Source organism: Lagenorhynchus albirostris, chromosome 8 (assembly GCF_949774975.1).
Source record: "Lagenorhynchus albirostris chromosome 8, mLagAlb1.1, whole genome shotgun sequence".
Taxonomy (NCBI): domain Eukaryota; kingdom Metazoa; phylum Chordata; class Mammalia; order Artiodactyla; family Delphinidae; genus Lagenorhynchus; species Lagenorhynchus albirostris.
In genome coordinates this window covers 78,678,794-78,703,698 of record NC_083102.1, presented here as the reverse complement: position 1 = coordinate 78,703,698, position 24,905 = coordinate 78,678,794, and the positions used below count along the sequence as shown (strand labels likewise).

The 24,905-nt window shown below is 35.4% G+C and overlaps 1 protein-coding gene across 1 annotated transcript in view; it reads right to left on the bottom strand.

Moving 5' to 3' along the window:
- Positions 1–24,905, bottom strand: part of SEMA3A (semaphorin 3A) — a 231,017-nt gene that overhangs the window by 171,682 nt on the left and 34,430 nt on the right. The gene's annotated exons all lie outside the window — the stretch shown is intronic.

Sequence of the window (24,905 nt, the reverse complement as noted above, 5' to 3'; positions counted from 1 at the left end):
CTTCACCATCTAAATCCTTTGTAATATTTTGTAACTGACATATATAATAGATCAACTGAGTTAGGCTTTTATGAAAACACTGAATTAAATAAATTTTACTACATGACCCCAATTTTTCAGTTTGTTATTGATTTCCAATTTGCTTTTGTTGTGAACAGGCAAATACTGAACTTTTTTAGACCTACACCTTAAGTGACAAAAACATCTTCAGATAGACATAACAGTAAGTCCACCTTTTCACTAGAGAGGTAAGTGTTGATCATCACCAAAGAGGTTTTCTTTATCTGCTTCAATTGAAATTAGGTTTATATATATATATATACATACCACCACAACCCATCTCTCATGGGATAGAAATGTTGAGGAGTCTCCAGAAATGTGTCCTGAATCAATGATTCAGATTTTTACCGTGCACACACAGAACCTTTTCATCAGTCTCCATAAAATATAGAATGTGCCTTCCAAGGAGAGGAAGCCGAAATGAAGACCCTTCCGCTTCAATGTCCCAGCCCTATCCCAGGACATTAGTCATTTGATAAGTTGCCTGCTTTATTTCTCTTATTGCCTTTTCCATCTTATCAAAAATATTATTTTAATAGAGAATAAAGTTCAAACTCCTTAACTTAGCCTTAAAGGTCAGATCAACACCATCTGTGTTTAGACCCCACCTCAGTACTCTTTCTCATGTCCACAACCCTCCAGGAAAACATGCTCTGTGGTCGTCCACTTATTAGCCTTTCCTGCCATTGTTCCTGACACCTACAACTATATGCCACCTAGAGAAAATAGTATCACTCTTCCAAGCTAGTTCAAATGCAATCCCTAAGAATTCTCATAGAATTAATTTATTGGTAATATTTTGCTTGAATTACTCATAATCAGCATCACACTGTCAATTATTACAATCATTCCTATAAATGAGTTATCTACCAGAATTAACATTCCCTCACGTAAGGAGATATATAGTTAATAGCTCATCATCCACAACTCACATGGTTTCTTTTCCATATTACCAGGTCATGAATATTAAATTGAATGCTTGCCTGTCTATCTACCTACCTACCTACCTACCTACCTATACATTACATCTTACTCACAAAATTAGAAGAATTAATTGTTAATACATTGTTAAAAGATGCTTTTCTAATTTCTTCATGAGAAACAGTACAATACTGGGCTTGTCTTATCTTATTCTCTACCTCTGACCAAAAAAAAAAAAAAAAAAAGGAAGGAAGGAAGAATAGAAGGAAGGAGGGAAGGAAGAAATAGATCAAGGGAGTTTCATTCATGCAAGTCATCATCAGAAATAAATGAGAGCTGTGAGTCTCCAGAGAGAAAGAACAGAGAATCCACCACATGATATCTGAATGTAAATGCCATTCCTCTCACGAAATGATTGTAAAGGATCAATGCTACAGAGAGTCAATGTAAGACTGATATTTCAGGCACCCTGAGCTGTGTGAGGATGGAAAGGGCTAGTACCAGAGACAGGGGCTGTATCACCGGATATATTCATGCATTGACTGAAAGGTTGTATAAAGAGATCTGTTTATCAAATAGACTAGATAACCTTCACTCTTTTTTCCAATTCTAAACACTATAATTCTACCCTAATACCAGAGAGACTAAACTATAGGTAGCTAGGCAAACTAAAAAAATTTAAAAAGCCAGCTGAGTCTAAACCAAGAAAATTACATAGAGATATTAATCACTGGGAGGGTCATTTAAGAGACACAAGGATTGATTTTAATTTGAAATGCATAGAAACCATGAAAGAGAGGTCTAAGCATAATGTGGAAGAAGTTATAGGAAGACAACTACTACAGCCATAGAACATGGAGTCACAGTTATAGGTGAAAACACAAGCACCACCTCAGTACGTACAAGGTGTGTAAACTAGCATGAGTTCCTTACACTACCTGGGCCTTGAGTTCTGGAAGATGGGGTTAATAATAAATCTCCCAAGAGTTATTATTAAGGTGAAATTAGGTAATTCATAAAACAATTACTGCAATAGTTTGCATAGTAAACACTCAGTTAAAGATTACCTGTTTGTATAAGTAGAGGTTAAATATTAATGTTTGATCTTCTCGACTACAAGTAGGAAATAAGGGTCCAGATGGAGCTGAATGAAAAAAGTACTTTTCTACTTTCTTACCAAGTGTGCTAACTTGTTAACATCAGTAATTTTGTATGGTGAAGGGATAAATAAGAAGATCACTATGCTCCTTGATTTACATTAATATTAAATGTAATGGTCATATTAAGAACAGTATTCTTTTTTGTTTGCCAACTTCTGTATGCTGAACTTTAAATAGCAAAAATAAAGACTTTCTATATCACAATTTTAAACAATGAAAATATTCATACAGTTGAAAAATATGTTACAGGTTGAGTTCAGGGAAAATTATTGGTTCCTAGGTACCGACAACTTAGAGAAAGTCTTTAGTCATTTACATGTGAAATCACTCTAGAAACAAACTACACTTTAAAAAATGTTACTGCTGGATCATTTCATTAAACAAAAAGGCAATTTTTCCTGGAGTACAGGTTAGCAGCTATTCTACATTCCTTTCAAATGTACTTAACTTTGCCTCATAATTCCTTTTGCTGCAATTTCTTTAGATGTTCCTCTGTATCAGGGACTTCACACATTGCTTTGTAACTGAGAGAGGAGTCTTTTTGAGACCTTCTTGGCAGTGAGCCAGGGCAAATTCTGGATTGCTTAGATTATCTCACCACTTTTCAGGGTGAAAAAACCTAGGTTAAAATCAGAGATTTTTTTCTCAAAGTCTAGATTTCACATTTTTAAATATTCTGTTTTCCTTTATGATTTTTAACTTAAATGTATCATTTTATTTTCCTTATATGTAGACATGTTCAGCTGCAATTGATATTAAATAACTTCAACTTGGACTTTACTCCTTTAGAGTCAAAAAATTTTAGGTGTTTCTTTTCAGCTTCTGTTATGTAAATCTTACCATTACACAACTTGGTATTGGAATTAAAATTAATATTCAGTAATATGAGATGTTTAATACTCCACTACTTTCTTACATCTTGCCTATGTTCACATTTAGTCAAACAACAACAAATGTTACTTTAGAAAAACCTAAATTTCTATAGAATCAGCTCGACTTTGGTGAATCCTAGTAGACTAAAGCATACAAAGGCGCTAATTCTTTTTCGGTGCAATTCAGTTTTTCCCTTGTTGAGACATTACTTCAACTTCTACATGCCGTGTCAACCATAGAGAAAAGTAAATGTAGGACTGTAATCAAAAGTGCCATTTCAGACAAGCACTCTTAATGAACTATGTATTCTTAAATTTGAAAGATAATTAAGCAAACATTTTGTTTATTCCAGATTCACCAAATGATTTAGTGTTTCTATAATTTGCTTAATGACAAAATGAAAGATAAAGTGGTCACAAGGCCAAGCAAATAGTCTGTGTTCAATAAATGCTACCTATTATCACATTATTATGACAGGCTATAAGACAATGCAGAAAGTAAGCATAAGTGTATAGATGTTCTGGAAGGGAAAATCAATTCATATAATTTCAAGCAGCATTGTTTTCAATTATAAATAGATTGCACTCTCTTGTGATGTAATACTAAAAAATCTTATGAATCTTACGACGTTCAAGACACAAAGTCCATTTGATAGATTTTTTTAAATCTAATATCATGCAGCAAAAGGAGAAAAGAAATTTTAATCGATCTGTTCTTTAATCAGAATATCCTATCAAATAATCATGGGAGAAGAACTGTGATTCTCTTCTAATGAGTCAACGGTCATTTTCATTATACTTATTTATTTATAAATTTTCAGATTTGCCTTTTCCCCTCGAATACATCAGGATCTCTAATGTAGCTCTATTTGAATAAAGAAAAAGAAAAAGACATTGTTAGCAGTCACTATCAGTACGTTATTTAAGATACTGAAAAATTATTTTATAAGTTAATGCTCTTGTATATTTAATATACGAAAAGAATAAAAGGTGACAAAATTTACATCAAAATCACGTATGTAGATTCAGCTCTACATAAGAAAGTTGTATAGTTCCTGTGGTATCTTGATTATCTTTAGGATAAGCACAGATCTATACAGATGATTACATTACAATGATCGAATCAGATTTCAAAAAGGCAATAAAGTGAATACTGCTTTCTAGAATGCAAGACCGCCCAGAACTAGACTTTCTCATAGATGGATAGAAAACTGCTGTACACTTAACCTCAAATCCAAACAATAGCCATCCTGTTCTCTATATTTCTGACTTCCATGACATTTCTATTTCTCTCCTCCTTCCTTTCTCCCTCCCTTCAATACCCTCCCTTCTCTAAGTTTTATAGCATGAAAGGTAATAGGACCCCACCAGTTGCTGGACTCTAATGAACTGCCTGTATTCACTGATGGCTTTAGGCTTATGTCCTTTTTCCATGACTTGAACTTTATCCTTTTCATAGAACAAAGATGCTATTTAAAGTAGTCAAAGTTTGGGTCTATATGATGCCAAAATATTTTGACTAAATGATGATCACATCTAGATATTTGTAAATATTGGAAAGTTCATCAAGGTCCCAAAATTTTGAGATTCTGTATTTCATCGCTCCCTAGATTATTATTTAAATTTCCAAAAACAAAATAAGGGCTGAAAAGAAAGGTTGCACTATAAAAACAAAACAACAAAACAAGTGCTATTTACTATCATTATCATTTCATACTTAATCAGCAAAAAGTTTAGAAAGGACCAAAAAAACACAAAGAATAATTTTTAGAGATTAATAAAGTTATATTGTGGGAAAATTCACCTTATTTTTCTTACTTTATTTTGTTCATCGAGGACTAGTTTTTTAACCTTCTTACACGGAAGTATAAGAGGACGTGAATAAAAACCAGTAGACAGAAGAGAAAATACAAAGGAAATAAGTTTTCAGTGCCTATTATGTGCCAAAAAAACTGCTGAATGATTTATTAGTGTATTTATGTAAGGCCCACAACAACAGTTCGAGGTGGAAATTTTCATTTCCATATTTTCTCATGAAGAAATTGACTCAGATAGATATTGGGAATATCCTAGGTCATAAAGCTTGTGAGATGTAGAGTCAAGATTCTAATTCCTGACACCAGAGGCCAGGCTCTGTCCTCCTCTGCACTACCTCTAAGGCGGCAGAATTTTTGAGAATACTAAGAAATGATCATTGAAAAGAAAAAGTGAGAAATACAAGAATATGCTTTGGAGAACACTAAGAACTGATTGTTGAGAAGTTTGGTTACCTCTCACTATCACATAATTCACCTTAGTTAAGAGTTTCTTAAATATTTATATTATTTTATTTGCTCTGTACTTGGTCTTTTTACACAATAATAACTCTGTGTATAATCTTATCCACAACTATGGCTTTCGTCACTAGCAGTATTTTGACATGTCTCATATGTATGTCTTCAAAGACAGATTTTCCCCCCAAAAGCCAAACAAAGGCTTACTAGTAACCTCTATTTACATATTGCACAAATATCTCAGAGTCTGCAGGAATTGATCAGAACTCACTTCCTTTTCTTTTTTCCATTTACATCATCACCTTTCTGTACATTTTTAAATTGGTTGCAAGTATCACTCATCCAAAGAATTGTACAAACCAGAGCCTCTTCATCATCCAGAGACCCATTCCATCACTTCAGTTTTGTTCAACACTATAATTTCTCCTGTAACTTGCTTTTGCTTATATCCTCACTGCCACTGTCATAGTTCAATTCCTTATAATTTCTTCCCTTGATTATTCTAATTATCTTCTAATAGAACTTCCTTTCTAGGTTTATACCAACAAGCCATGTTATGCACTGCCTCCAGAATAATCTTTCTACAAAACAAATATCCCAGGTATGATGTAATTAGTAACTAAAATGTAACGAATCACAAACCTTCCATCCATAAATGCTTTATTACATAAACAAGCTGTAGGAGTCTATATGGCTATAAACTTACTGGAAAATGTCCATAAAAAGCAGAAGTACAGCTAAAGTACAAAAGCAGCAGCAACATCGTAACAAACACTTATATGCCAAGTACTGTTCTAATAACACACACATGCTCAATATTTATTGTGTGTGCATTATCCTTCTACTAAAGGAAATCACTGTAGGTAAACTACAGTGAAAGCAGGAGTAGAAGGTGTGAACACCAGACTACTCCACAGTGTCTTTGATGGAGTTTCACAAGACACACACCAATCGCCAAAATATGAAAGAATATATTTTCCTAGAAGAAAATATATTAAAAAATGTGAAGCTTGTTTTCAAGTCAAAACAACAATTGTATACTCCAACAGTGAGAGAGTGAACTCCTCCAGCTCGCTCACTCACTGTCAGGAGATAAAAAGTTGACCAAAATGCAACTGAAAAGCATAGGAAAGAGGAACTGACAAAGAAGAGAGAGGATTGAGTCTTGTTGCCAAAGTTCCAAACTAAGTAATAACAAAATCAAATTTTCATTGAAAGAGATGAAATTGATTGGGAAGATAATAAGAATAAAAGATAGGAAATAAAACCTAAAAATAAACATATCTGCAGACTGAAATGTCACCATCTTCCAGGAAAATCTAATCTTACAGAGGATCAGTTATGGAACTTCCTAAATAAAGGAAGAATATATTTGGAATCCATTAATAAAAACCCAGTCACGTATTGAAGGAAAGTTATCAGGTGGGCTTCATCCTTATTGAAAGCAAGATTATTTGCCAGAAAACAAAAAAGGAATTTGTGCAAATACCCAACTGAAAACATATGTGACTCAATAAGTTTATACCCAGCAAGAAAGAGAGGCAATATCAGACATTCTGAAACTTGCAAGGTTTAAGGATACAGACCATACAGCAATAACAACTTCTTAGTAATATATTCATCCAAACAAGGAATGGATCAAACTTCAAAGCACAGATATTACATCACTTGCCTCTTTAAAACCTGCCTAGAAATTTCCAACGTATCATTTGAGCCCTTTGTATGTTCCACACGTTTTTGGGCTCGTTCACCAGTAGATTGTGTGTATGTACCTATATATAACGATTTATAAATATATATATTTACACACACACACATGCATGGGTAGAATTGTTTCCAGTTACCTCAATGGTCTGCTATCTATAGTTACCACAGCTTAGAATGTGGTCTATCTCCCAATGGTTTCCGTGTTCACTTACCGTGTGAACCTACTCAGATTTCAGGATCTAGGTTACGCCTCTCCTGTGAATTCTCCAGCCTTCTAAGGGACAGTATAACATGCCTTCCTTTGTGAAACAGTACCATGTAATAATGTAGGTTAATCACCGCTTTATCTTTTTGGCTCCCTTTCTAGAGTTAAAATATGCTGCTTTTTACCTATATTTGTATTCCTAATCCTAGAACCTTTTCCTGGTATATACCTCGTCTTGGCACATAGAAGCAAGTGTCTCAATAAATAGTATTTGAAACACCTTTTAAAAAAAAAGGCAGCAAAAACTCAGAAAAAGTAAATATAATAACATCTAGGAATAAGTAAATGTTGTGATATGTATTATATGTCAGATTATAGACTAGATTTTCTAATTATATATTGCATTCAAATAACCAATAAAATTATGCCATCTAAACCCTAAATTATTTATAATGTGGCTATAAAATGGCTATTTTAAAAAATTCTATGTGCTAAGCACTACTATAGTCATTTTATATATAATAATCATATGAATAAAGTTTTTCAGAGTTTTGTTTAGTAACATTAAACACAGAAATTATTGCAATAGCAATAGTTTATTGCTATAGTTTATAGCAATAGTTTAACTGGTCCCCTATCTTCAATTTCTCTCAATTTTAACATATTGTTCAAGGCATTATTATAAAAATTGACCAGAGCCAATTTCAAAAATGTAATGTTTTTATTTTTAAAAAAAGCACCCACACCCACCACTATCACCTTCGCTCAGTCTCCCTAATAAAAGTCACAGTCCCTAATCTTCCTTTGCTACCTTGTTCTATGCCTATTTCTATAAGTTCCCACAACGCTATCAGAAATGGCCACTTTACTCTTCTCTAAATCTAGCCTCCCCCCTCTTGCTTCTAGTTTATTTCCCATGTTCTCATGCTTCAAGGTACAGTCAGAAGCCATCTCTCCTATGAAAGCCTTAAGAATTAGTAGGTATCACTCCCTCCTCTGATGCTTCACACACTTTGACCATTACACACACGAATGCATTAACTGCATGCCATTTATCTGCATGGGCATTAGACTATGTGTTTAGTTCTTTTAGATATAAAGTTACCACAGTGGCATATGGGTCTAATTATCTGTAGAGGAAATGATTAACTAGATAATTAATTATTGAATTTGAGATCTACTTCAGATTGTAGTCTGATTGCCTCCATTTGCAAAAGAGCATGAGTGACTCTACCATTAACAGTTGCAGAGGCCAGGTTTAAATTCAGGTCTCCTAGCTCTCAGTTCAATCCTCTTTCTAAATAAATCTCTAAAAAATTGTAACTTTAATTTTTTCTCCTTATTTTTGCTGCCTGATAGCTGATGGCAGTAAGTTTAGGGCACAGGCATATAATCAAAAAAAAAAAGTTGGAAACAATTTACAAAATAACTAATGCATAATGTTAATTTTTACTTCTTGGAAGAATAACAATGAAAGTTTAAATGTCATCATATAAATCAACTAAATGTTTCAATGTGGACAAAAATTATTAATACAAACATATATTATAACTGATCACTCATTTCTGTGCCAGATGATTTGTCAGTAAAAATTTAGAATTGAAATGTAGATACTTCTTTTACAATTCAAATCAGTTTAATTTGGTGCTTTAAGTGATGGGCTAGTGATCTAGGATTAAAATTTGTTTCTAGATTCTGTCTTTTGTTTTATTTGTAAGGCTCCTTTACAGGCAGGTTTCCATCATCAATGAGTTCACCAGCAACTGTGCATTAATTGCCTATGAGTGGTAAGCATTGTATCATTAGCAAAGTAAAAAAAAAAGGATGCTTATCTGATTAATATAATTGAAAGTTTGATTTTTCAGGCAGTCTTGGTCATTCCATTTACATACACCACAGCATATGTTTCAGTGTGTTCTTCAAATAACTAGCATTTCCCCACATGACTAAAAGAAAGCAAGCTTATTCTGATACTTACAAATTGAATATTTCACTTCTCCAGTAACAAAACTGTGTAAAATATACACATATGGAGAATTAAATAGTTATAAACCACTTAGTCACCCATTATGTGTTGCATATGCTCACTATAAGAATTTTTTTTAAACTGCTTAAGAATGATTTGAATTGCCTTAATGCTGAGCAAATGACCTTTCATTGAATAAATTGAGTATTTCATCAGTATTTTTCCATTATTTCCATCCCAAAACACATTTATGGGAGCAAAAAAAGTTTTCCTTAATCACTGACAAAAACTGGTGTGTCCAAGCGTGAACTTACTAGAGAACATATGTAATTCAGTGTTTGTGGGTGTCCCTTTGTAACTGAGACAAGAATCTATTTAATTCTTAGAGCTGTGAGGGAGAGAGAAGGTCACAAGGAAGTCCAGGAGATGATGTGAATATTCCCAAGGATAAATCAAGTAACCAAATCCAAGAGGCAGCTGTGTGTGGCTGGGGATACGAATTACCTAAACCCCAGATTTGGCTGACAAAGGTGTTTACTGTATGTTTACTGAATGAATGAATAGATGGATTTCCAATTAGGTGGATAAAATGGATATGTTTATCATGTAAAATAGTGCATATGGGTTAGATAACTCATAATTTATCCTGCTGCCCTTACTACTCCTAGTCTCTTCATTCTCTAAACTATATAGTATCTGAGTGCCACAAACAAATGCAATTTAAGTTTGTCAGTTGAAAAATAGAAGTTGTTCACCTGAGATGTTTTTTTAATTGTCATTTCTGGGGGATGTGGGGAGGGAGGGCATTCACTTGGCATGTCCCACCTCTATAACTAGAATTTTGATCATGAAGGCTTCAGGCTTACTTATAAAAGGATTTTGTTTGAATCAGATTTCCCTACAGAGGGGTAGGAGGGAGATGAGAGAGGATGGTGTTGAAAACCAATGAACTCAAAGAGTCTCTAGATGAAACCACACAATGTGTTCTGGGGACATTCTAATCTTAGTGACAATAATATCCTATTTATGATGGAACTCCGCAAGTATTTTTCCCCTAATAATGTATTTAATTTTGAAGTGAGCACATTTCAGAACTAATTAAGCAATGGAAGTCAGATGCCCTAATGAAATTAGTTCATAACAATTCATTGACATTTTATAATTTTTCTACATACACAAATGAAAAGGGGGTAAATAGGATTATTATATAGATAATTTGGGAAAAATTAAGTTTTCCTATATTCTTCTCTGCCAAAATAATTTTTTTGTAAAGTTATCTGATAGTACTACTTCTAAAACTAATTTTGTATAGAAACAAAATAATTTAAGAATTTTACCTTATACAGAAAATGAGACAAGTTTAAATTATTCTATTCTCTTTTCCAAAAACATTCCACTGTAAATGTATTCCAAGATTGGGTCGTGTTTAGAACTGTTCTGGGATTGAAATTAAATATAATGTGAGCCAGGTTTGGTTTAAGAGCCCAAAGGACAACTAAGTGATTCCCTAGGATGAAGCTAAATATCCAGCTTGTTTTGTGGAAAATCCTTGCTCTCCCAGGGCCCATTAAATCAAGCACATCTCTGGACTGGACAGGACAGCAGACACTGAAGATTCTCTAGACCAATACAAGATACAGAGACGTTTATCCCCACAAGACAAACATCTAATTCAGAAACAGATTTACTTCTTTTTCAAGAGTAGGCAAAAAAAAAAAAAAAAAAAAAAAACAGCTTAAGTTCTTTTTAAACTTTCTTCTATACTTCATCAGGAAATGTGGCTGTTTTCCTCTTAAAAAAACAGCAAAAGAAAAACCAAAACAAAGCACTAATAACAATGTTAGAATGATAAGTAATAAACCTTGTTTAGAGCGAAACATGACCTCCCTTTAATCCCTGCTGGCCACAATACACACTCAAAATTAGACACTCCCATTAGTCTGAATGCAGAGAACAATAGGGGTAAAATTTGCCTTTAGACTTGCAGGGAGAGAAAGTGTGTGTTAGTGCTATTCAGTCCTAATAAAACCCTCAGAGTAGTTCAATGTGAGCAACTAGAGTCCTTTAACATTATCTAAGGTCACTGATATCTTAATACTTTCATTTTCCTGATACTTGTTTATTTTGCATGTAAATAGTTAATAGATTATCTTTGTAGATAGATTAATAGATTATCTTTGTAGATGTCTTTATAACAATATTGTTATCACTAAACTTAGGATTAAATAATAGAAAGTAATTTTATATACTTAAAATTGGAACATGTTTATTTTTTCAAAGACACATACTTTAACTTTCTATTCAAATTAATCAATTGTTATGAAAAGAGCAACTTATGAACTTCCACCTCACAAAACTTGCTTTAGAAGTTGAGGTTATGTATTTGGCTGTGTCCCTAAGCAGCAATGCATTTTTAACAAGATTTCCAAGATTTTAAAAATTTATTTTAATTTTATATTAATGTTGTAAGGGTGTTATTTAAAACAGGTGTTTGTTTCTTATTAAGTTAAATGCCACTACTGATAAAACTCAAAAAGTGGTAGAAACTAGTATAATTACAAAATTGAGAAAGATTTTCTAATTTTTCCCAATATAACTGGTTGCTTTACCATTTCTAAGTACTCAATAAGAAGAAATTACTTCTCCTTAAAAAAGCCAAGAAATTAGTTTAAAAGTTCATAGTTGAGTTTGTTTGATGAACATAATGACTTCCACCTCATTTAGTAAATCAGAATCTAAAAAATGCTACACTCAGCCCTCTTGATAGGCTCTGGAGTTTATCAGCCCTGCTTTGACACTTCATTAGCTGTCAAGAACCACTAAGTGATATTATGAAAGTCTTGATTCAGGTAGTTGAAAATGCTCTTATTGCAAAAGGAGCAATCAACAGACTTTAAGTCAAAAGAGGATCTATCAGGAAAGGCACATCATCCACATCCCGTACAGTTGGTTATCATCCTTGCAGACATCAAAGAAAGAGAGAGCGTTTGAACTATCAGCAGTTGACTTGTAACATTCAGAAAAAGTACACACATTGATTTAATATACATTACAGCAGAATTATCATTGACCTTAGAACTCTTACCTTATACTCATGTGAGGACAAAATGGGGATTAAAAAAATGCCTATTTTCTTCCCAAAAGAAAGACCATTAAAAAATAAAAACGCGCATGTTTTAATCTCTGCTTAAATGGATTCTTATACTTGGCCTTATACTGTTTTTGTGGCCCATCTTTTCTTAAATGTATTTTTTGTTAATTAATTAATTCTATCATGAACTTCCTCTTTAAATACTCTAGTTGAGGTTCAAAATAATACTGTAGTGAAATTTAATTTTAATCATAAAGTCTTTTATTTTCTTTCTACCTTCTACTATATTTCTTATGATTAGTAAACAGAAAACTAAACAGGAAAAGCATGTGGCTATAAAATCTTAAGTATCCCAGACAAAAGTTAGAAAATATTTTCTGTGACACTTACTTGACATTATCTATATATTAAGAACTGTTGATCCTGTCTCTTTGCCTAATGAAAGCAAACATACATGTAGATGAATGAATGAATGAATGATGCTATACAGGTATATTTCTATAAAACAAGATTCTTCTGATGCTTCATGGAATAAAGGATTCCATGAGAAAACGAGTTTGAGAGAATACTACATATATCATTATATTATACGTCAAATTAAGACATTGAAGACTTTTGGAGGTAAGGAAATTTGCTTAAGGAAACTATTAAACCCAATGTTTACCTACCTTGTATGACACTGAGTCTCTTTTTCCTTTTAATACAAAAGCATTCTTTTTCAAGGAATATTCAGGGAGATGCTATCATACTAATGGCAGAAATTGATTATTAAAAATATAACATGAATAAATAATGCATGTTAAAATATTTGGGAAAAAGTTTGGTGGGAATTTTCTTGAAATCACAGACATTATCTACCTAGGCTAAGTATTCTGAAAACTGAGTACAGACCAATTCCTTTCTTTGTGCACTAGTGTTGTCTTCAATTCCTTTAATTATTGGAGGGTAACAGTATTGTAATAACAATACCCCATGTTTTCGGTAGATTCCTTAGTATAATTTTAACTTGTAAAAAAATAGACATTTCCAAATTTTAAAAAAAGGATCTATTTAATTAGAACACTGAGAAAGGCCATAAAATTAGTGAAACACATACTTAACAAATATTTAATATCGAATTCAGCCAAAACTGATTAATAGCCATTGTCTGAATAAAAAATTTGGATGATTTCCCAGAATTTAAATCATACGTCTAGAATTGAAAAATAAAACAAAGTCACTTTGTTTCAAGAGACCATTTTTTTGTTTTTGCTTCTTGGTTTTAAAATATATCTATACCTGTACATTTCAGCCAACTCATTTTTTTGTAAAATGGTACATTTTGTAAAAACATTGTATGTATTGTAATATATATCAGGCACATATATATATATATGTCAATTCTCTGATATATATAATCGGCCTTAGAGCAAGAAAGGCGTCCATATGTCGTGGGGGGGGTGGGGCGCCTTCCTGGGGGTGGCTCAGTGGGTGAGGGTAGCTGCTCTCGTGTATTCATGCCAGCTGGGTCCTCACGGCCATCCACAGGGCTGTAGCCACAGGCCGGCGTGTAGCCATTAGCTGACATCTCTGTCTTGTGATGCTTTTCTGTGTGAGCAGAATCTGAGGTGGGGCCTTGACCAGGCATTTAGATGCGTGATGACAAATTCTGGGCACATATGTAGCCATTCCTCCCTCCTGCACCCACGGCAGACACAGCTAATTGATCACTGCATTCAGGATCCTCCTGCCAGGCAGGCCTTTCTGAAGGATGAGCATCATCCCTTCTAGCCAGGTAGGGAAGTGAGCCTCGTGGGCAGCATGAGCTGATAGCCAGGCCCCTAAGCTAAGAGGACAGTGCCCGCTCTCAAAGAAAGGCAGGGGTCCGGTCAGGCCTAAAACTCACATTTGGGTGATACTTCCTGCCTAGCTCCTGCTCTCGGCCTCTTCAGACACAGACCAAATTCTGGGACCCGTAATCATAACTATTCGGGTGCTAGCTGGCTTCCTTGAAATGCCCTTTAAACAGAGCGTTGCTCTTGGCACGAGAAGGATCTGCTGTACAAAACCTCCAGTGAGGCTTGCGCAGGGCGAACCTTCCAAATCCCTAAGCACTTTGTCAGCACCTACTGTATGCCCAACCTGGCATCTCCTCAGCCGGGCCCCAGGGCAACCTACCCGTTTCCCTTCCGCGCATCCTGTGCAGTGGCTTTGCCGGTCCTGTGAGTCAGGGATCTCCACCAGGCCAGGCCCTGGAGCCATGGGTACAGCATGACGGCGCATGGAGCCTCACCTGGGTCCAGCTGCAGAGGCTGAATTATCGACCAGTAAATGGTCTGGGGCTCTCTGACTGCGTCCTCTCGTCCCCAGAAAGAGACCCACGCCAGTACAGAGACTAACCCACTCTTTTCCCCACACCACAATCCGTCCGCCTATGCCCACAGCTGTGCCAGTTTAACAGAAACGAAGGCAGACGCCACAGAAGCAATACCGCGGAACCTGCCGCAGCCAGACAGGGCCAAGATGGCGACAGTCAGCCGCCCTGAACCGGTTCCAGTCTGACCACGAGGGCCGCGCCTGCGCAGATGAGACCCAAAGGATTAGAAAGTTTCCTTTGCTTCCTTACCACCCTGAGACCTCCGCTCAAATGGGGGGGGGGCCCTGCACTTGGCTAGGCACAATTAGTGCCTGCCATGTGCAAAGGACTGCACATGCTCCAGCTATTTCTGTAAGTCTCCACCCCTTTCCGCAATTCTGATGGCATACCCTCCCCTTAAAAGTTTCCCACCTCCATCCCCTTCGTGGAAGGGGTCTTTCTCCCTTCCCATACCTTGATCAACAAATAAAACTTCTGCTCTGCCGAACCTGGTCTCCTTCAATTGGCGTGAGTGGCACCAGGCAAGGAAAGGAGCCAGCTGGCGTCCACCCAATTCCGGGGGGTTGGTGTATGGTCAGCCACTCAAGATGACTGTTTTCTTGCTCTTTGTACATCCACTCTGGACCAGTCCCTGCTTCATCTGCACCCTACTCACATGAACGTGCCTGCCCCATGCCCTTTAGGCCAGAACAGCTCCACCTGCTAGTTTATTAAAGGGAAACATCTGCGCTTGTGATGCTCGTTAACCTGAGGGGCTGTGAGGGGCGTGCCCCAGCTCCTGGTTTCCCTGGTAACTGATGAGCCAACCTGATGCCAATTCCCTCTGTAAATGGTAGCCTCCTCCCCCTGGTAGAGAAGACTGCAGATATGTCCTGCCTGCCCTCTGCTGTAAATGGTGGAGTGTCCCTCCAGAACTTCTTTTGCTTAAGATTCCCCTGTCCAATAAATTGATGTCTCTGTCACTGTCTCTGGGTTTCTTCTTCGGTCTGGAGGCTGGGCAACTACAGGCTTGCAGGCCTGTGGGGTGCGGCCCAGCAGTCGGTAACTATCTTCGCTATAGGAAACACAACTTACAAGGATCTGAAACTAGGGGGGAGGAGTAATGTTTTTGTTTTTAAACATTATTTTTTGTTAAAATGATAATATATCCCTGTAAATATATTAAAACAATAAGAGTGGTATTTAAAAAAGGAGGGGTAGGGTGAGCGTGGGTGGGGTGTGCTGAGATTCAGAGAATGGTGGAATCAAGCCCAACTCCCCTACTCCCATAGTTGGGAAGACACTTCTCAGTGGAAGTCAACTATGATCTTGGGGGATCTCTGAAGTTCTACAGAGCTGGCAGGGGAAAAAAACCTACACTTTTTTAAAACTAAGTGGACATAATAATAGAAAATGTTTATTCACCTAATAAGAGGGATTCAAAATACTCAAAGCAAAAATTGACAGAACTACACAAAGAAATATTTTTATATTCAGAGATATCAACAATCCTTTTCAAATAATTGATAGAATATATATATATATCAGCAACGATATAGAAAACTTAAATGACATTGTCAACCACTTTGACCTAGCTGACATTTGTAGAACCCTCCACCAACAAGAATACAATATACATTCATTTCAAGTAAACATGAAACACAAGATAGCCCCCATCCTGGGCCATAAATCATGTCTCAATAAATGTAAATAATTCAAGTCATAAAGTATATACTCTGACTGAAATGTATTTTTTTCTGTTATTGATTTACTTCAAGGAAAATTATACTTTCGTGCTGAAGCAGCAAATCTGAAAGGCTTGAATCCAAACATCCACCTCTCTTGGAGAGTTGTGGAATCCTTAAAATGACAGTAGCTAGTTTAATTCCACTTGTGTGTAAGACATTACGTTTTACTAAAGCAGCTGTTTTTCATGGACTATGTCCAGGTTTTCTCCTCAGGATATAAACCAGTGACCTCATACTTCCAACTCAAGACCTATCTATCAACACGCTTTCCCATGCAACATTTTCCTTCTGCAGGATTCTTCCTATGGTTGGATCAGCATATCCAAGGCTACAAAAAATAGTGTCTCTCTTAATTAGACTCAAATGTTCTCAATTCCCATTAGATTTTCATAGCCTTTTTTTTTTTAAGTTACTCCAAAGTTTCTGGGAGAATCTGAATATATTTTAGCTTCATCAACTCTATGCCTTCCCAGTCCAGAACTTCTACATTTTATGAAGTTGGTGTACTTTGGGCAGGTGTGCCTTGTTCTTCCCAAACAACTTGACAAAAACACTGGACCTCAAGTAGGCCATCTTTTTCACTTTGGGAATTTCTCTAAGGTAGGGGATTAGAAATTGTGTCAACTTGTATCAAATACTGCCTTGAGGGGTTACCAAATACAGTCTTCTTGGCTTCATTATTGTTTTGTCTTTACACGCATTAGGTTATTTTAATTATGTGGGGGAGAATGAGGAAAGTCAAAATCAAAATGTTTTAAATATATTTCTCCTCTAACTTATCCAGTAAAACAGCTTTTAAAGCATATATGCTATTTGCTGATGAGTTACATTAATAACATTGTTCTTATATTTAAGCAACATAATATCATATTATTTTCAAATATATCTAGATTAACTGTACAGTTAAGGAAGATTCAGAAAGCTTAGGTTTTGTTCTGAATACCATATTTAATGCTACAGCTGATTTATGATGGAACTTACGCCTAGCCAAAATTTGTTCTATGTCTTTCTTTGTCCCTGTTAGACCACATTAAAATACCTGCCCCTAAATATTCCTCAGGCAAACTTAAGAAAAATAATGATGTAATGTCTGAATATCTTTAAGCCCTTTGCTTTCCGAAGACATTACGATTCCAAATTTTTTAAGATTTTTATACAATTTTCCCAGGTGGAATTTTGTAAATTATAACTAAAACTTTTTATTGTGTTTTCTCTTCTCATTTTTTGGTATCATCCTCTGGAATCAAAGGTTACCAATACTTACATGATGCACCAGGAAGAAAAAAGAAATGATGAGGTTTATACTCTCTGACTTCCTAGAGTGATGAAAATATGCCATTTTTGCTCATGCTAGGACAACTACTTAGTTATTTGGACTTAGTTCCTGCTTGAAGTCTCCACCTGTGAGCCTTGTAGCAGAAAACTAGTCTTTCCAAAACTTTCCTCATGACAGGTAATCATAAACCCCTGAAAATGTGACACAATAAAATGCTATTGGGAGAACTATAACAGCATTCATTCTTGGTCATTCTGTGACTTGAAAGTACCTTCAAAATAATCTATTAGAAAAAAAAAAGATTCAGTTTAATGTTGCATAATTGAGTGAGCCACAGAAAAAGATAGTTTTATCACTTCACTTAGTATTTATTGCCTGGATTGTCTGTGAAGGAATTATTTGTAAAATACACATTCCATTTCTATGTATGTGGCATGTTTCTGTGGGAAAGTCCGTATGTATATAAGTCTGTATACAGTGAAGATACACATGTCAAAAAGACATGAAATGTATGTGGGAATATTATGTTTTTCACCAGCTGTGTATTCTATCCATAGGATTTTTCCCCTATATATTTATTTGAATGGAAGTCCTAGTCCCCCGTCCTGACTCATAAAATGTTAATCCTTGAAGAATGTCTCTATTTCTTTTGTTAAAAGAACTCTGTATAACATTATCAAGCCCAAATCTTTACCGTAACTAAACTTTCCACGAAACGGTGGATAGGCAGACTTGAAATGTCTATTATGCATGCCAGCACTGATTTAAAATACTTGTATGGAATGCTTTGTTTTTTCTTTAAATTTCTGACAAATTAGCAATCAGCAGTGTAATTTTCAAGATTAGTACATTTTGAGCAAGTGACTGAATGCTCTATCAATTGCAACACTACCTGGAACATATGAATGGACAAAAATGTACTCTTTTGAATGGTATTAGAAGGGATGCTGATCATTAACATTCCTTTGAGTATTAAAATCTTCTATTTTGCCTTCACACCGGTACCTCTAATTCTCCAAAATCCTTATAACATTATTTTACAATATAGATGTTTATGTGCAAAAATGCAGGTATAACTATTAGCTATCAGCTGTTTTCCAAATATCTACATCTGTCGAAATAACATACTTCATTATTAAAGACGACTAACATCTGTAGGGATCTCAAAAGTCTTGTGTTTAGAGCCTGTTGAATGCTATTTAAGAATTCACATAAAAGGTTTCATTGATAACCACACACTGACTAATATCTAACAAGGTTAAGGGGATTGCAGAGTGCAGATGTGCTAGGAAAAAGTTAAAAGGTGGGTTTTGAATGCTACTACTTTAATGAAGTGTCTGTGTGTGTGTGTGTGTGTGTGTGAGTGTGAAAATAGCACTAGCAGTCTTTTCTGAGGATCTAGGGCTTCTAGCTAGTTCCAGCAATTTTAATATTGTGACTAAGATATCTTTGAGATTTTAACTACTAGGGAAATTGATAGCAACTGACAGAATAAAAATACCTATAAACAAATGACAATGAAAACACAACGGCTCAAAACCTATGGGCCACAGCAGAAGCAGTTCTAAGAGGGAAGTTTATAGCAATGCAATCCTACATTAAGAAAAAAGAAACATCTCAAATAAACAACCTAACCTTACACCTAAAGCAATTAGAAAAAGAAGAACAAAAAAACCCCAAAGTTAGCAGAAGGAAAGAAATCATAAAGATCAGATCAGAAATAAATGAAAAAGAAATGAAGGAAATGATAGCAAAGATCAATCAAACTAAAAGCTGGTTCTTTGAGAAGATAAACAAAATTGATAAACCATTAGCCAGACTCATCAAGAAAAAAGGGAAAAGACTCAAATCAATAGAATTAGAAATGAAAAAGGAGAAGTAACAACTGACACTGCAGAAATACAAAGGATCATGACAGATTACTGCAAGCAACTCTATGCCAATAAAATGGATAACCTGGAATAAATGGACAAATTCTTAGAAATGCACAACCTTCCGAGACTGAACCAGGAAGAAATAGAAAATATGAACAGACCAATCACAAGCACTGAAATTGAAACTGTGATTAAAAATTTTCCAACAAACAAAAGCCCAGGACCAGATGACTTCAGAGGTGAATTCTATCAAACATTTAGAGAAGAGCTAACACCTATCCTTCTCAAACTCTTCCAAAATATAGCAGAGGGAGGAACACTCCCAAACTCATTCTCCAAGGCCACCATCACTCTGATACCAAAACCAGACAAAGATGTCACAAAGAAAGAAAACTACAGGCCAATATCACTGATGAACATAGGTGCAAAAATCCTCAACAAAATACTAGCAAACAGAATCCAACAGCACATTAAAAGGATCATACACTATGATCAAGTGGGGTTTACCTCAGGAATGCAAGGGTTCTTCAATGTATGCAAATCAATCAACGAAATACACCATATTAACAAATTGAAGGAGAAAAAACATGATCATCTCAATAGATGCAGAGAAAGCTTTCAACAAAATTCAATACCCATTTATGATAAAAACCCTCCAGAAAGTAGGCATACAGGGAACTTTCCTCAACATAATATAGGCCATATATGACAAACCCACAGCCAACATTGTCCTCAATGGTGAAAAACTGAAACCATTTTCACTAACATCAGGAACGAGACAAGCTTGCCCACCCTCACCACTATTATTCAACAGAGTTTTGGAAGTATTCCCCACAGTAAGCAGAGAAGAAAAAGAAATAAAAGGAAACCAAATTGGAAAAGAAGAATTAAAGCTGTCACTGTTTGCAGATGACATGATACTATACATAGAGAATCCTAAAGATGCTACCAGAAAACTACGAGAGCTAATCAATGAATTTGGTAAAGTAGCAGGATACAAAATTAATGCACAGAAATCTCTTGCATTCCTATACACTAATGATGAAAAATCTGAAAGTGAAATTAAGAAAACACTCTCATTTACTACTGCAACAAAAAGAATAAAATATCTAGGAATAAACCTACCTAAGGAGACAAAAGACCTGTATGCAGAAAATTATAAGACACTGCTGAAAGAAATTAAAGATGATACAAACACATGGAGAGATATACCATGTACTTGGATTGGAAGAATCAACATTGTGAAAATGACTCTACTACCCAAAGCAGTCCACAGATTCAATGCAATGCCTATCAAACTACCACTGGCATTTTTCACAGAACTAGAACAAAAAATTTCACAATTTGTATGGAAACACAAAAGACCCTGAATAGCCAAAGCAATCCTGAGAACGAAAAACGGAGCTGGAGGAATCAGGCTCCCTTACTTCAAACTAGACTACAAAGCTACAGTAATCAAGACAGTATGGTACTGGCACAAAAACAGAAATATAGATCAATGGAAGAGGATAGAAAGCCCAGAGATAAACCCACACACATATGGTCACCTTATCTTTGATAAAGGAGGCAAGAATATACAGCGGAGAAAAGACAGCCTCTTCAATAAGTGGTGCTGGGAAAACTGGACAGCTACATGTAAAAGAATGAAATTAGAACACTCCCGAACACCATACACAAAAATAAACTCAAAATGGATTAAAGACCTAAATGTAAGGCCAGACACCATCAAACTCTTAGAGGAAAACATAGGCAAAACACTCTATGACATAAATCACAGCAAGATCCTTTTTGACCCACCTCCCAGAGAAATAGAAATAAAAACAAAAATAAACAAATGGGACCTAATGAAACTTAAAAGCTTTTGTACAGCAAAGGAAACCATAAACAAGATGAAAAGACCACCCTCAGAATGGGAGAAAACATTTGCAAATGAAGCAACGGACAAAGGATTAATCTCCAAAACATACAAGCAACCCATGCAGCTCATTATCAAAAAAACAAACAACCCAATCCAAAAATGGGCAGAAGACCTAAATAGACATTTTTCCAAAGAAGATATACAGATTGTCAACAAACACATGAAAGAATGCTCAACATCATTAATCATTAGAGAAATGCAAATCAAAGCTACAATGAGATATCATCTCACAGCGGTCAGAATGGCCATCATCAAAAAAATCTACAAACAATAAATGCTGGAGAGGGTGTGGAGAAAAGGGAACGCTCTTGCACTGTTGGTGTGAATGTAAATTGATACAGCCACTATGGAGAACAGTATAGAGGTTCCTTAAAAAACTACAAATAGAACTACCATATGACCCAGCAATCCCACTACTGGGCATATACCCTGAAAAAACCATAATTCAGAAAGAGTCATGTACCAAAATGTTCATTGCAGCTCTATTTACAATAGCCAGGACATGGAAGCAACCTAAGTGTCCATCAACAGATGAATGGATAAAGAAGATGTGGCACATATATACAATGGAATATTACTCAGCCATAAAAAGAAACAAAATTGAGTTATTCGTAGTTTGGTGGATGGACCTAGAGTCTGTCATACAGAGTGAAGTAAGCCAGAAAGAGAAAGACAAATACCATATGCTAACACATATATATGGAATCCAGAAAAACCAAAAACCAAAAAAATGGTCAAAAGAACCTAGGGGCAAGATGGGAATAAAGATGCAGACCTAGTAGAGAATGGACTTGAGGATACGGGGAGGGGGCAGGGTAAGCTGGGGCAAAGTGAGAGAGTGGCATGGACATATATACACTACCAAATGTAAAATAGATAGCTAATGAGAAGCAGCCGCATAGCATAGGGAGATCAGCTCAGTGCTTTGTGACCGCCTGGAGGGGTGGGATAGGGAGGGTGGGAGGGAGGGAGACGCAAGAGGGAAGAGATATGGGAACATACGTATATGTATAACTGATTCACTTTGTTATAAAGCAGAAACTAACAAACCATTGTAAAGCAATTATACTCCAATAAAGATGTTAAAAAAAATGAAATAAAATAAAGATGGCTTCACTCAAAAAAACAAAGAAATTGACAGAATATTATGAAACACAGTTTTTCTCGATTTGCTATCCAAATCGAGAAAGTCACAGTCAATTCTCCCCTTAAATACATCTCAAACAACCACACACCTTTCAACGGCCACCACTACCAACCTAGTTGAAGTACTCTTCTCTCTTACCTCGATTAATACAACAGAATTCCAAATAAGCTTGACTCCACTCTTCAATGCATTGATCACAGAATAATCAATGGAGGATCCTCTTAAAATTTGGACCATATCATGGAACTCCTTTGCTCAAGTCCTTGCCATGTTAGGCCCAATATCTTATTAACTCCTCCCTCCCTTGTCACACTTAGAACTATAGTGTTCTTTTGCCTGAGGTCTTTAGCAGATGTTATAACTTTGGTCTGGAATATTCTAATCCCTCCTTCCCCTTCTACCTGGCTAACCTGAATTTTACATTTCAATTTAAATGTCTTCCCTGATGTGAGAATCTACGATAGGTCTCACTATTAAATTTTTCATAATATTCTTTTTGCCTCATAGCATTTGTCATAGGGTGAAAGTCTATATGTTTACTTTTGCCATATTTTAGTTTACTATCTCTCTCACCAACTAGACAGTAAGTGTCATTTGGGCAGCACCATATATGTTTGTGCCTCCTTGCAACTCTTTTATGTAACACAGTGCATGTAGCACAGAGTAGGTGCTCAAAAAATATTGACTGAATAAATTATGAATAAAAAATTATATACAATTTCATCGTTAGTAGTTATTCCATTGATCATTGCGTATTGTTGTGATGCCCTGAATTTTACCTGTTTTTCTACAATTTTTAACATTATGGTCTCTATAGAATATAGTAACTCTACAAGATCACAGTAAGGTAGAAAATTATACATATTAGTTTCTGTAGATGACAAGTGATTCCAAAATTTGTGTAACAAGTCAGTTCAATCTTAAACTAAATTTTATGGACTAATTTTTAAAGCTTGCCTCTGTAAGAGTTTGCAATTTTAAAAACAAGCTTCATTTGACTTGCCGGACCTGGTAAGCCATGACCTTTTGCATTATAAATAACTTAAAATGTTTTGAGTTTTCATTTTTTCTTTTTTTCTTCAAAGAAAGGGACTGTATCTTTTGCCTGCCTTCCCCTCTTTACAGAAACCCATTAGGATAATCTGTCAGTGAGCATAGTAAACAGCAACTTCACGTTGTTTACCAAGGTCTTAAAGGTACAATATTCATAAATTTTAATTTATATTTTAGTGCTTGATACAGTTATGAAAGTAATGAAGGATTGTTTCTACACCCACTGAAGTAGTAAATCCATCCGAAACTGCTACACCCTACGCTAGGAGCAAATTAAAAAAAAAAAAAAAAAAAAAAAGTCTTTTGCAGTACATTTGTTATTTTACACTAATTTAAAAGAAATAGGGTGATGTGTTTTGGAAGCACTCATCTTTACAAATGTATTCTTCCCTAGCAAATATTACACGCAGATCCTGTTAAATAGTAAAACATTAGATGCAAAACTCCTACATGAAGCTCTATCACTCTACCTTTGCTATATTTCCCAGGGAGTTGACATAGTAATAGTGGGGGAAATAAAATTAGAACACCACACCTCTTCACACCGGTTAGAGAAAAGCATTCCAACATTAAGGCAATTTGCAGTTTGAGAAGTGTGTTACCTAGTGATACTGTAACTCAATCACAGAATACACTGTCAAAAATATTGTTAGGCTCTTTTAGCTCTTGATGTAATCTAAGCATTAATGCTTCTAGTAATTTGAGGGCTGGGAAGACCCAATTTTACCATTAGCTGTAGATAATGACTTTCGTGCAAGCTGGGTGTGGACAATTGTGTCCTAATGGGTTTAATATTGTGACTTTCATAATTTGGACATTTTGCTGTTCGAAAGCCAGAAAAGAAACACTGCAGCCATCAGAACAAGAGTCCCACAATGGAAAGCATCAATTTTCACACATTAAAGTATACAAATAAGCATAAAAATCTTAAGTTGATCCTCAAAATATGATTGATTTATTATGCAATTTTATTCTGAAATAATTTATGGCTTTTTAAAACCTCAGGAGAAAACTATGGGGTCTTAATAAAATAAAATCTGAGGTACTCTAAACTTAGATTAAAATATATTCTTAAGGAGTAGAGTGATCTCATTTATTCTCACTGACAGAATTGCCCCTAATATTGGTACTGAAATATTTTTAACCATGGACCATATTGAGGGGTAGAAAAATTAATATTTAGTAATATCCTGTGTTAGGTGCTCTTTCACACTCTTTATATACATTATCCTTATAATAAATTCATGAGGTAGGCAGTGTTATTTCAGATTTACAGATGAGAACACTAATATTCAAAGA